We start from the raw sequence: 12,890 nt of genomic DNA, 5'->3' as shown, positions 1-12,890 counted from the left end.
TTGGTTTTTCCTTTCGTGAGGACTTCCTTTTTTTGGCTGAATAATATTCCATCATGTGTGTATGTGTGTGTGTGTGTGTGTGTATGTATGTGTGTGTGAATACACACCACATTTTCTTTATTCATTCATCTGTTGATGGACCCTTAGGTTGCTTCCATTTCTTGGCTTTTGTAAATAATGCTGCAATGAACATGGGGGTAGAGATATGTCAAGATAGTGATTTGACTTCCTTCTGATGTATAACCAGAAAGGTAACTGCTGGATCATATGGTAGTTCTGTTTTTAATATTTTGAGAAACTTCCATATTGTTTTCTACAATGGCTGTACTGAATCATACTTTTTAAAATCCATTCCAGAGGGTGCCAAGGTGGCTCAGTCGGTTGAATGACTAACTTCACTCAGGTCATGATCTCACGATTTGTGAGTTCGAGCCCCATGTCGGGCTCTCTGCTATTGGCATAGAGCCCTCTTTGGACCCTCTGTCCCCTTCTCTCTCTGCCCCTTCCCTGCTCGTTCTCCCTCTCTCTCAAAAATAAATAAAACATTAAAAAAAATAAAATCCATTCCGGAAATGCAGAATTTGGATCCCACTCTAGAACTACTGAATATTTTAACAAGATTCTCCAAGTGGTTTGTGTGCACGTAAAATTTGGAGAAGCACAACTATAAAGTATTTAACAAAAAGTCTTGGTAAATAGAAGGCACTAATTCTCTAGAGGAAGTTTTCTTTCTGTTAAAACTAAGAATATAAAAATAAAGTTAAAAATGCAGTGTGATGGTAACACATTGTTCTTATCTACTATCCACAGCAAGGTTTTAAAGTGTGAACAAAGGACCTCTGGTATCAGAATTGCATGGAGTGCATTTTATTTATTTATGAAAAAAAAATTTTTAATGTTTATTCATTTTTTGATAGAGGCAGAGCGTGAGTTGGGGAGGGGCAGAGAGAGAGAGAGGGAGACACAGAATCCAAAGCAAGCTCCGGGCTCTGAACTGACAGCACAGAGCCTGGCGCAGGGCTCAAACTTACAGACCTTGAGCTCATGACCTGAGCTGAAGTTGGACACTTAACCGACTGAGCCACCCAGGTGTCCTGCGTGGACATTTTAAAAAATGACATACTGGTAAGTTTTAGCCATAGAATTAAAACAGGGCAATATCGTAAAGAATAATATAGTAGATATACTGTCTAGTCAGAGAAAGCCTCTTATAGAAGATAATGTTTAAGGTGAATTACAAGAAGGAAGTTGCCATATAGAGATCAAGAAGAGTATCCCAGGCACAGAGAGTATGATTTATATGGTAGAGAGAAAAAGTGCACTGAGGCAAAGGAATACAAGATGAAAGAAAATAACAGGACAGTGTGGAGGTCATCATTATATGGGAAGATATAGGATGGTCATGATGGCTGTCCTTTTGTTCTTCCATATCATCCAATGTTTCAAAAGGAACAGGGGATTGGTTTGAAACATGTCAGGTGTGAGATACTGATGAGATAATCAAGTAGTAATGTCCAAAAATCAATAGGTAATGTGAGAATAGAACTCAGAACACCTTATGTAGCCAAAGCAGAACCTGTCAGTCAGCCAATCCTTACCGATTAATAACTATGCAGAGGTTATCATATCAAGTAATACAGAGGATACAAAGAAATACAAAATTAGAAACAAATATTTTGTTTACAAGGGATCTTGCTTTTAAAAAAAATTCTGACTTCATATGCCAAAAGGGAAAGTCATATGACAAAATATCACTATGGAAATAAATTTTCTGAGTGGCACTTAATTAAGCAGGCTGGATTAGAATAATCTGATGCATAGCTAAAAGGGACTGGTTGGATGGAAAACACAGGATTTCTGATTAGATAAAAGAAGATATGAACTTTATAGAAACACCGAAAAGAACATACTACTAGTAGTAGAAAGTATTAGTAGGGAGATTATTATTGTATATGAACAAATTTCAGAAAATTTTTTTTGTTTCCTTTTTCTTCATAAAGCTCTTCTTTCTGAAATGGAGGAGTATTTTATACTCTTCACAAGCTCCAACTGTTTTCATATCCTGTAATATTTATATACTGCAATTTCTCAAATGCTGTTCCTTTTTCCCCTCCATATGTCTAGCTGGACTGTAGAGTTAAGAGCTCTAAAAATATGTAAATCCAAAGAGATGGTTGATTTTATGTATCAATTTGGCTAGGCAATGGCATCTAGTTGTTTGATTAAATACCCATCTAACTGTTTTTGTGAAAGTACTTTTTAGATGTAATTAACACTTAAATTAGTAGAGTCTTAGTAAAGCAGATCACCCTTCATAATGTAGGTAGTCTTCATCCAATCAGTTAAAGGAATTAAGAGAAAAGGCTGAGGTCTTCTGAAGAGGAGAAAATTCTGGCTTTAGACGGCCTTCAGTCTTAAAACATCAACTTCTTCCTAGAATTTCCATCCTTCTAGCCTGCCCTGAGGATTTCAGACTTGCCAGTCACCATACTTATGTAAGTCAATGCCTTAAAATCAATCTCTCTCTCTCCACACACACACGCGCGCACGCGCACACGCGCACACACGCACACACACACACACACACACACACACACAGCCAGATATACAGATGCCTATATATACAGATAAACCCAATGGGATATATATATTCTATTGGTTCTGTTACTCTGAAGAACCCTAATCCACCCAGTAAGACAGGAGCTTATATGATAACTAGTACATAGAGTGACTACTCTAGCAAGTGAAAAGAACATTATGACTTAAAATGGTTTTGCTCCATGGATAAGAAGGGCCCTGAGGTTAGTCCTTAAAGTATGGTTAAGATCTCAATAAGTGAAGATGTGTGGAGGAGGAACAAGAATATTTTAGGATTGCAAAGGTGAATTATGTAACAACAGAGGAATGAGACCAGTCTGGTTAGAATGAACAGTTTATGCACAAATGGATAAACAGATAAGGTAGATAAGATTGTAGAAGGCATTTAATCAATTTTTAAGGGCAAATATAATTTTCTGACAATGAGAGGGACATAGCCACTGGTATTTGGTATTACTCTTTAAAAAATTAATTAATTTTTAAATTTACATCCAAGTTAGTTAACATATAGCGCAACAGTGATTTCAGGAGTAGATTCCTTAATGCCCCTTACCCATTTAGTCCATCCACCCCCCCACAATCCCTCCAGCAACCCTCTGTTGTTCTCTATATTTAAGCGTCTCTTATGTTTTGTCCCCCTCCCTGTTTTTATATTATTTTTGCATCCCTTCCCTTATGTTCACCTTTTTTGTATCTTAAATGCCTCAAAGCAGTGAAGTCATATGGTATTTGCCTTTCTCTGACTAATTTCGCTTAGCATAATAGCTTCCAGTTCCATCCATGTAGTTGCAAATGGCAAGATTTCATTCATTTTGATTGCCGAGTAATACTCCATTGCATATATATGGTATTTGGTATTATTGATCTAATATCATGGGTAGACTGGAAGGACTTGGGGAAAAATAAGATTCAAGTACATTCATTATGGTGCAGTGTCATAGCAGTAGAAAAATTATATGTGAGAGACATTTTTAAGGGAAGGTTGACAGGATATAGATTCATAGAACGATAAAGAAGGAACAAAAAATAAAAATTCAATGACTAAGCTTCATTATCTGAAATAAATGAGAAGCAAAGATGGAAATGGGCAAGTCAATAGAGGGAGGTGATTTTGGGGAAAAGGTGATATTCAATTTAAAAATATGTTTGGGTTGATACTGGACTGTCCAAGTGAACATACCTGGCATACAGATGGAAATGTGGTACTGATAATTGGGAAAATTGCCAAGCTAGAGAGATACTTGTGATGGTTATCTGAACAGAAGGAAAAATTAAATCTTTGAGAATAAATTTGCTTTAATAATTTGACAATGGTATATAAAAGCACAGGTGACATGGTACAGTATAGATGCTCAGAATTTTCCTTCTAGAGTGGTGCCATCTAATAGAACTTTCTGCAAAAATGGGAATATTCTGTTTACTGTTCAAACAGAATATGGTAGCCAGTAGGCGTGTGTAGCTATTGGGCGCTTGCAATATAGCAGTGAGAAAAATGATTTTCTATTTATATAATTTAATTCAAATTTAAGTAGTTACATATTGCAAAAGGCTATCATACTCAGAAGCATAGTTCTAGAATCAAACTGCCTAGACTCAAAATCTGGATTCCCCATTCACAATACACCTATAATTTTGGCTAAGTCATTTAATCCTTACTGAACAGCACTAAACACAGTGTTTACAACTCAATTAACACCTAGTGTCCTTTTTAAAATTATGTAACTACTTGTTTTATTTTGCCACTTTTCAGCAAACAACCCATATCAATTAACACAAAATGTGATTGTAACATCACTATTAAAAAAAAAAAAAGCAAAGTCAGAGTTAGACAGGGATCAAAAAGATGAAATAGGAGCTTTCTACCATCTTCTTTTCAAAGCACACCAATCTAGACAATCATTCATATATAAGAGTGCCTTTGTGGAAGTCCAAGGGTCCAGTGGAAAAGTTCCAGCACACTGTTAGAGCAAAAAATTCTAAGATAGGATGGATTGAAGAAAGTTAGAGAAACAGTGTCACTTTCTCAGCTGGGTTGGAAGCTGCTAAAGATACCTATTTCTTTTTTACCCCATCCACAATACTGAGGCATGCTACATAACTGCAGGGCAGGGAGTGGCTTGGGGAACAACATCCAGGGCTTGGAATGGAACATAAAAAAAGGAATGCAGATTCTATTAACTGCATGGCAGGAAGCCAACTCATGAGCTGCTGGGGACATCTTGCCTGCAGATCTCCCCTTAGGTGGCCCAGGGACACCCCAACATTCTGCATGACTTACCCACACCCACCAACCCCGGGGGTAGTGGAAACAAGTCTCTGCAGACAGCTAATGAGCATATACATGCATAAAAAGCTTGCCTGACTCTGTAGGACTGGGAGACAACACACAAAACTGAGCACTATTCTAGGGAAAGCAAGCAAACAAGAAGCTGTCAGCATCTGGCTTTGCAAGAGAAGGCATACAATCTTAGGAATTTCCAAGGGGACAAGAAGTGGGGAGCAGGCATATCCATTGAAAAGGCCTGAGAATGCCTCAGAATCTCTAATACTGCTGATGGAGGTATTTTTATCCCTAAGCCAGTCAGTAGACAGGAGGAGGTGACTGTTACTTTAAATATACAGATAGTATTCCAAGACTTTAAGGAGCATGAAAAATCAAGGAAACATGACACCACCAAAGGAACACAATGATTTTCCATTTCCCAAAGAAATGGAGAGCTACAATTTGCTTGATTAAGAATTCAAAATAGTTGTTTCAAGGAAGCTAAGTAACCTATTAGAAAATACAAAGAAAGTTCAATAAAATCAGGAAAACAATACCTGAACAAAATGAGAAGTATAACAGTGAGAGAAATCATAAAAACAAAAAACAGAAATTCTGGAGCTGAAGAATACAAATGAATAAAATTAAAAAAAAATGCAATAGAAAGCATCAATAGACCACTGTATCAAACAGAAGAAAGAATCTATAAAGTAGAAGACAGGTAGGTCATATAAAATTACCAGTCAGAGGAGAACAAAGAAAAAGAATGAAAAAGAGTGAAGAAAGCCTATATGAATAATAGGACACCATTAATAGAAACAATATAGGTCTTATTAGAGCCCTATAAGGAGAAGAGAGGGATAAAGGGACAGAAAGCAAATTTAAGAAGTAATGACTGAGAACTTACCAAATCTAGGGAGAGATCTAGACATCCAAGTTCATGAAGTGAAGAAATTCAAATTCTTCACATACAAGGGAATGCCCATAAGGCTATCAGTGGATTTCTCAGCAGAAATCTTGCAGGTAAGGAGGGAGTAAGATAATATATTCAAAGTACAGGAAGAGAAAAAAACTGCCAACCAAGAATACTTGAGCTGGCAAAGTTGTTCTTCCAAAATGAAGGAGAGTTAGATTTTCCCAGACAAACAAAAGCTGATGGAATTTGTCATTACTAGACCTGCCTTACAAGAAATGCTAACAGGAATTCTTAAAACTGAAATGAAAGGAAGCAAATATATAAAATTAACATAAAAATATAAAACATATTGATAAAGTATGTACATAGTCAAATTCAGAATACTCTATACTGTAATGCAATGGTCTGTTAATCACTTAACTCTAGTGTAAAATTTAAGATCAGAAGTATTAAAAATAATTATAGCTGTAATAATTAATTATTGGATACACAATATAAAAAGAGGTAAATTATGATGTTAAAACATAAAATGTTGGGGAGAGGAGTTTTTGTATGTGATCAAAGTTGCTATCTGTTTCAAATAGACTGTTATATCCAGAAGATGTTTTATGTTGATCCTCCCTAATTGCAACACACAGTAACCACAAAGCAAAAAACTACAGTAAGTACACAAAGGACAAAGAGAGGGCAATGAGACCATACTACTACAGAAAAATCATTAATTCACGAAGGAAGAAAGAGAGGAAGAAAGGAACAAAGGAACTGCAACACTGCCAGAAAACAATTAAAAAGATGGCATCAGGAAGTAAGTATCCATTAATGATTACTTAAATGTTTTCAATTCTGTAATCAAAAGGCACAGAGTGGCTGAATGAAAAAACAATTAAAAAACAAGACCAAACTATATGCTGCCTACAAGAGATTCACTTCACCTCTAAGGACACACATAAGCTCAAAGTGAAGGGATGAAAATGGATATTCCATGCATTTGGAAATTAGGGGTGGCTATACTTATATCAGACAATAACAAGCAATAAAGAAGACCATTATATAATGATAAAGGGGTCAATTCATTAAGAGGGAATAAAAACTGTAAATATTTATGCACTCAACACTGGAACACCCAAATATATTAAGTACTAATAAATGTAAGGGGAAAAATAGACAATGGCACGATTATAGTTGGAGGCTTTAATACTCCACTTTCAACAATGGATAGATCATCCAGACAGAAAATCAATACTGAAACAACGGACTGGAACTTTAGATCTAATGGACCTAACAGACATCTACATTATATTCCACACAATAGCAGTGGAATACATATTCTTCTCAAGTGCACATAAAACATTTTCCAGGTTATATCATATGTACACTCATAAAACAAGTCTTAACAAATTTAAGAAAACTGAAATGATACAAGCATCTTTTCTGACAATAGTATAAAATTAGAAATAATGGAGAAAAACTAGAAAATTCATGAAGGTGTGTAAATTAAACAACATACTCCTAAACAACAAATGGATTAAAGAAAAATCAAAAGAGAAATCCAAAAATATCCTGAAACAAATGAAATGGAAACACGATATACCAAAAACTTATAAGATGCAGCAAAAGCAGTTCTACGAGAAAAGTTTAAAGTGGTAAATGCTTACATTAAGAAAAAGAAAGATCTCAGGATTCTTGGGTTGCTTTGGTTATGCATCTGACTCTTGGGTCTCAGATCAGGTCACAGTCTCAGAGTTGTGGGACTGAGCCCCACGTCAGGCTCTACACTGATGGCGTGGAGCCTGCTTGGGATTCTCTTTCTCTCTGTCCCTCCTCTGCTCTCTCTCTCGCTCAAAAGAAAAAAAAAAACAAGAAAAAGAAATATCTCAAATGAACAACCTAACTGTACACTATTAGGAACTAGAAAAAGAATAAACCAAACCCAAAGTTAGCAGAAGGAAGGAAATAACAGAAATCAGAATGAAAATAAATGAAATTGAGACTGGAAAAACAGTAGCAAAGGCAAAAGAATCTAGAATCTGGTTTCTTGAAAAGATAAACAAGGTTGACAAACAGTAGCTATACTAAGAAAAAAAAAGAGAGAAGATTAAAATGTGTAAAATCAGAAATGAAAGAGGAGATATTATAACTGACACCACAGAAATACAAAAGATAAAAAGAAACAATTATAAAATAAACAATAATTGAACACCAACAAACTGGATAACTTAGAAGAAATGAATAAATTTCTAGAAAAAATATAACCTACTGAATAATTAAATAGCAAAGGGACTGAATCAATAATCAAAAATGTCCCAACAAAGAAAAGCCCAGGACCAGATGGTTTCCCTTAAGTTCTACCAAACACTTAAGAAGAAGTAACACCAATCCTTCTCAAACTATTTCAAAAAATTAAATAGGAGGGAACACTTCCAAGCTCATTTTACAGGACAGCATTACCCTGATACTAAAGCTAGATGAGGATACTATAAGAAAGAAAACTACAGGGGCGCCTGGGTGGCGCAGTCGGTTAAGCGTCCGGCTTCAGCCAGGTCACGATCTCGCGGTCCGTGAGTTCGAGCCCCGCGTCAGGCTCTGGGCTGATGGCTCGGAGCCTGGAGCCTGTTTCCGATTCTGTGTCTCCCTCTCTCTCTGCCCCTCCCCCGTTCATGCTCTGTCTCTCTCTGTCCCAAAAATAAATAAAAAACGTTGAAAAAAAAAATTAAAAAAAAAAAAAAGAAAGAAAACTACAGGGCAATATCCTTTTTGAATAGAAATGCGAAAATTCTCAACAAAATACTAGCAAACCTAATTCAACAGGACATTAAAATGATCATATACCAGGGTTTTTATAAGCCCTAGTAATCCATGTTAAACACTCAACCTGATATAACATGAATGATGAATAAATGCTAGCCATTTTGATTAATGTTTAAAAAAAACAAAACAACAACAACAAAAGGATCATATACCATGATCAGGTGGGATCCATCCCTGGGATGTAAGGATGGTTAATTATATCCCAATCAATAAATGTGATACATCACAATAATAGAACAAATGATAAAAATAATATGATCAGCTCAATAGATGCATAATAGAAAAAGTAGTAGACAAAATTCAACCTCTTTCATGATAAAAGCTCTCAACAAATTGGATGTAGAAGAAAATGTACTTCAACATAATAAAATCCATGTATGTTAGGCCCACAGCTAACATCATACTCAATGGTCACAGTTTAAAAGCTTTTCCTCTAAGATCAAGAACAAGACAAGGGCAGGAATGTAAATTGGTTCAGTCATTATGGAAAACATTATGAAGTTCCCTGAAAATATTAAAATAGAACTATCTAATGATCCAGCATTCTACTTCTGGGTATATATCCAAAGGAAATGAAAACAGTATATTGAAAAGATATCTGTACTCCCATGTTTATTGCAGCATTACTTACAATAGCCAAGACATGGAGACAATCTAAGTATCCCTAAAGAAGATGTGGTAAATGTATAAAATGGAATATTATTCAACTCTGACAAAGAAGGAAATCCTGCCATTTGGCTTTGAGGGCATTATGCTAAGTGAGATAAGTCAGACAAAGAAGGACATATCTCACTAAAAAATGGAACCCAAAAAAGCTGAATTCTTAGAAACAGAATAGAATAGTTGTTTCTAGTGGCTGGAAGGTGGGGTAATCAGGAAGATATTGGTCACAGAGTGCAAACTTGCAGTTAGAAGATGAATAAATTCTTGAGATTTAATGCACAGCATTGTGATTACAGTCAATGATACTGTATTACATACTTCAGGGTTGCTAAGAGACTAGACTTTTTTTACTCATTAAAATCACTTTATTTGAAGCCCAGATGGGATAATTAGCTTTTTTTTTTTAAGGATTATAGTAAATACTTATTAAGTGAATGCAACAAGTTGGAGTCATTAAACTTAAGACACTACATCATAAATGTTCTAAACACAAAATGAAATTATAATTTTGTGATATGATGGAGGTATTAGCTAAAGCTATAGTGGGAATCATATTGCAACACATAAATGTATCAAATCAACACTTTACATTTATACAATGCTATATGTCAATTATGTCTCAATAAAAAAGAATAGTTAACAAAATAAGAAACTTCACTGAGGTGTTAATAGTAGAAAAGCTACCTTAGCTAGATAGATTTAAGAAGATTTTGAAAAATAATGACTACATGATTCAAAAGATAGAATACAGTAGAAATAAAGTAGTATTATTCTTTTAATCTTTATAGAATTATTGGATACTAAAATTTATCATAATAATAAACAATGTTACCATTATAAGACATATTTAATTTTTAACCTTTAAACTATATTTGAGATATGAGTTCTCTCAAGAAAAAGTCTCATCGGAAATTCATCACAACTTATGAGCAAGAATTAAAAGCAGAATATCAGTTTTCCACCTCAAATATTCCTGACGATGAAAAGTTCCAAAATCATATATAGTTTTCAGACATAATACATAATAAGAAAAGCTATGTAGAAGAGAAAAAAGTATTGTGAGAAAATATTACTGTCTTTCACTTACTTCAGATCAATGTCTACTTAGCAAGACAAATATGCTGTATAGTCACTGTAGGATCTATTAGCAGCTGACAGTGTTTGGAAAATTATGGTTCTTCACTGTCATGTTAGACTTTAAAATTTTCACTGCCATTTTCAATAAAAATTTTAGAGTTATTCTTTTATACTGGAAGTTCATTTTATGATTTCATATTTAGGAAAGTATCAATTTTTATCACTCAACTTTTGGCATTGGTACAAAGTATATATGTGTGTGTGTGTGTGTGTGTGTGTGTGTGTGTGTGTGTGTGTTTATGTATACATGTATATTTATATATTCAAAACACCTCTAGTATTATGGGAGCATAGCGTAGTGGAAAGTTAAAAAAAGAAGTCTTTGTGAGAAAGTTTCTTTTAGTAACACCATAGTCTTCCTTCTGCTTTATAGTATCAACCCACAATATCAACTAAATTCTCAGTAGGTTTGCTTACCACATTTTCCCGTGAATTCTAACCCTTGTCCCTCCAAAATTCATGGGAATAGAGTGGTCAGTTTACTTTGGTCTGAGCCTAAATGAACACTTTAAAGTGCCTTGTTAAAAAAAAAAAAACATTAAAAATCCTCCTACTCTAGAAGTGCTCTGCCAAGACTAACTCAAAGCCACAAAAGATTAAAGTTTGGTGCCAAACTGGGACCTGTAAGAACTGTGTGATCCTTTAACTCAGCAAAAATTCCATCTTTAACAGAAACTCAGAATATTAAACATAAGAATACAAAGTAATTTTCCAGACTAAGAGCATTCGGGATAAAACCATGGAACGCTATAAAGGAATTCCCCAAGTGAAAGTCTTTCTTTGGAGTAAAATGAAAGGATCATAGCAATCTCTAGAGAAGAGACAAGGTCTTGCACAGGGCAGAAAGCTGACCTTGCCATAGAGTTATTTTCTGATCTGGGACTCTCTACATGTTTGCTCTGTTTTCTAATAAAGTAAGTACTTATAATGGTGACTAATCATTTGTCCATTAGCTATCTTTTCACATTAGGAACAAATTCATTGTTTTACTCTTTGAGTTGGCAACTGTAATAAGAGCTCCAAACATTAGTGGTGCTTGTAGCATACGTGAATGGGTGGCTTATACACCAGCTCTGTTTTGAGCATTACCCTGCTATGCACTGTGAAAAGTATTTTATGGAAGCTTCAATAAATATTAGATATTATTACTACTATGCAAATGATCTTATTTAGTCATTGCTTTATTAGCCTTATTTTTACAAGAGGAACTTGAAGCTTTGAAGACTTAAATAACATTGTTAACACAACTATTAAAGTGGTGGAACCAAATTTGTCTATTCTAAAACCTAAACTCTTTTTTAAAAAAATATTTATTTCGAGAAAGAGAGAGAGTGCAAGCCAGTGAGCAGGGGAGGGGCAGAGAGAGAGAGAGAGAGAGAGAGAATCCCAAGTAGGCTCCACGCTGTCAGTGCAGCGCTTGACATGGGGCTTGATCTCACAAACCACGAGATTATGGCCTGGCCAAGATCAAGAGTCAGACACCTAAGCCACCCAGGTGCCCTTAAAACCTTAAGCTCTTAACCAGTGAGCTATAAATTTGAAAGTCACCATGAACTCTTACTTTACAGCTGCATTCTGGGGCACACTAATTTCTTGGATTCAAAAGGCAAAAGAACGTCCTACTCTTTCAGCTGCATTGAGGCTCATATTTTGTTTTACTCAGTCTGTGAGCAAATGCTCATGACAGCAGTCAGAAGTTGAATCTTACTTATAAATCGGAACATATCCTATACCCTCTATTTCACATACACATTGTGAGAATGTAATGACATAATGTAGGTGAAAGAGCTCTAGAAATCATAATGCAACTTCTTTACATCACAGGATTGTACTGTCTTCGTCCCTATACTTTAACACTAATATTATTTACTGAACTTTATTCTTCACTAGCTATTGAGCTAAATGCATTGTATACATATTTGCTCCTTCAATCCTCACCATAATTCTATGAGGCAGCATTGTAAATCATTTTAAAGATGAGGAAACTGAGATTCAAAGTATTTAGTTTGCCTTAACTTGGATAGTCATTCAGTGACTGATTAGGAGTTTTTATCCATTTATGTATGCATTTGAAGAGGAGGTATTAATGATACATCTATATGGAGATACATGTATATACTTATCTACATATAAAATAAATATTATCAGCCCAACATTTAGAGAGAAGCTGCTACTAGAAGATACCTTACAACCCAAAAGCTGATGGCTGATTGTAGACATGGCTCAACGATGAGTCTTTAGAAGGACGTAAGGTAGGCTACTGGTTTCTCTGTGATTATTAAACTATGATTCTTGCAGCACCTGTGTCAGGATGCAGGCTTCTTGATAAAAATGCAGATTCCTGATCCTCTGCTCAGATTATTGAATTGGAGTCTCTGTAAAGTATGAACCATGAATATACATTTTAACAAGCTCTACAAGGGATTCAATGCAAATTATAGTTTGAGATCCATTGCATAAAGTAATGAGCACTGTGGTTCTATCTTTGGTTGTTTTATATATAGA

The 12,890-nt window shown here is 35.1% G+C and overlaps 1 protein-coding gene across 1 annotated transcript in view; it reads right to left on the bottom strand.

The window, feature by feature from the left end:
- ABCB5 (ATP binding cassette subfamily B member 5) overlaps window positions 1–12,597 on the bottom strand; it is a 127,317-nt gene extending 114,720 nt beyond the window's left edge. Inside the window, exon 1 of the mRNA XM_042927597.1 lies at window positions 12,570–12,597. The gene's annotated coding sequence lies outside the window, so the exon portion shown is untranslated. The remainder of the gene's footprint in view (window positions 1–12,569) is intronic.
- Between the last annotated feature and the right edge of the window lie 293 nt (window positions 12,598–12,890).

The sequence above is a fragment of the Panthera leo genome, chromosome A2 (assembly GCF_018350215.1).
Source record: "Panthera leo isolate Ple1 chromosome A2, P.leo_Ple1_pat1.1, whole genome shotgun sequence".
In the NCBI taxonomy this organism is placed as follows: Eukaryota; Metazoa; Chordata; class Mammalia; order Carnivora; family Felidae; genus Panthera; species Panthera leo.
This window is presented reverse-complemented; position numbering and strand designations above follow the sequence as displayed.